A 1962-nucleotide genomic window follows, 5' to 3' on the forward strand; every position below is an offset into this window, starting at 1 on the left:
TGGTGTTGTTAATGAGGAAGAAGCTTCACTTCTGAAACCCACTGGTTCGAATCCTGCTGTGATGTATGGACTCCCTAAGGTTCATAAACCTTCTGTCCCACTTAGACCTATCATTGCGGCATATAATAGTGCCTCTTATAATCTTGCAAAATTCCTGGTTCCCATTCTTAGGCCATACACTACTAATAACTATACTGTAAAAAATTCTCATGAACTCTCTCAATCCCTTTCGAACTACAGACTACCAGAATCGTGTTTTATGGTTAGCTATGATGTTCAGTCACTTTTTACTAACATTCCACTGGATGAGACAATAGATATATCTGTAAACTCTGTATTCTCAGGTCTGGACATTTTTAAAAATATGACAAAATCCCTATTTACAAATCTACTACGTGTTTGTGTTAAGGATAATCTATTTGTGTTTAACAATGAATTATATAAACAAACAGACGGCGTGGCGATGGGCTCACCACTCGGACCCACCTTCGCTAACATCTTCCTTTGTTACCACGAACGAAACTGGCTCGATGATTGTCCTATCGCTTTCAAACCTATGTCATATATACGATATGTTGATGATACGTTGGTGATTTTTAAGGAAGCATCACATGCAGACCATTTCCTACATTACCTTAACTCACAACATGACAATATCAAGTTCACTATGGAATCTGAAATAGACTCACAAATCCCCTTCCTTGACCTAAACATCACAAAAATCAATGGTAGACTTTCCACCTCTATTTATCGTAAACCTACATTTTCTGGCCTCGGTATTAGTTTTTTCAGCTTTTGCAGTTTCCGGTTCAAAATCAATTCAGTCCGTACCCTCTTACACCGTGCCTTTGCTCTGTCTTCTTCTTACCTAAATTTCCATAATGAAGTTACTTTCCTAAAGGATTTTTTCTATAACAATGGCTTCACCACCAACCTGTTTGAGAAAACTCTGAATAACTTTCTCCAAAGTAAATACCTTCTTAAACATCCAATTACCACTGTTGCCAAAGAAACAATCTATTTACGTATTCCATTTTTAGGTGAGGTTTCCAAGAAATTAGAAAGGGGTCTATATGAAAAACTTACAAAATATTATCCTGATAAACATTTTCGTATTGTGTCTACAAATAGTCTATGTATAGGTAGTTTTTTTCCTCTTTAAGGACACTCTGCCAACTGCCTTACGCTCGTCGGCTGTTTATTGTTTCACTTGTCCCAGCTGCCAGGCTGAGTATGTGGGTAGCACCTTGCGCTCACTTATAAACCGAGCCAGCGAGCATTTAGGCCAGTCTGCCAGAACAGGGCGCCCGCTACACAACGCCCCATTTTCCGCGATACGGGACCACTGCCTCTCATGTAAGGTTCAACCCAATCTCAGTCATTTCCGTATCCTCGCCACCTGTAATAGACACAGTTTAAGAATACTGGAATCCCTATATATTTCCCAAGTAAAGCCATCCCTCAACAATACTCTGTCAGCATACCCACTTATGATAGTGTGAATTTTTACCATTGTAATTCTCTTTGTATTTTTACTTTATTCTTTTATACTTATATTTGTTTTATCGTTTTATTTTATTTTAGACCACTGATGATGACATAAGATGAAATGTTTTAGACCACTGATGATGACATAAGATGAAATGTCGAAACGTTTGGCCCATTAAAGATGCTGCTCGTAGCTACCTTAGTTATTGCTTTCCTGCTGAAAATACGATTTCCCAGAAATCAACCTGTAAATAGTAACGATAGGAATGAAGTGAGGAAAGTTTAATGATAACATCAATAATGGCTAGACTAAACACTCACCAACAAAAGAATGTATTCATTGGAGACCCATTTACATACATGTGTAATCAGAGCAGATTAATGGGACCGCAACTTAACAAACCACACACACAACAAATATGCCTACACACTGCACTTCCAATCGGTCCTAGAGTAGCACAAATAATACAGGCA

The 1962-nt window shown here is 38.1% G+C and overlaps 1 long non-coding RNA gene across 1 annotated transcript; it reads left to right on the forward strand.

Annotated features, from left to right (window-relative positions):
• Window positions 1–279: 279 nt before the first annotated feature.
• Window positions 280–1681, forward strand: LOC123498040. Its single transcript, XR_006672625.1, has 2 exons — window positions 280–1356; window positions 1619–1681. It is a non-coding gene; the product is annotated as an uncharacterized LOC123498040 (long non-coding RNA).
• The last annotated feature ends 281 nt before the right edge of the window (window positions 1682–1962 follow it).

This window comes from Portunus trituberculatus, chromosome 47 (genome assembly GCF_017591435.1).
Source record: "Portunus trituberculatus isolate SZX2019 chromosome 47, ASM1759143v1, whole genome shotgun sequence".
NCBI classification, from domain to species: domain Eukaryota; kingdom Metazoa; phylum Arthropoda; class Malacostraca; order Decapoda; family Portunidae; genus Portunus; species Portunus trituberculatus.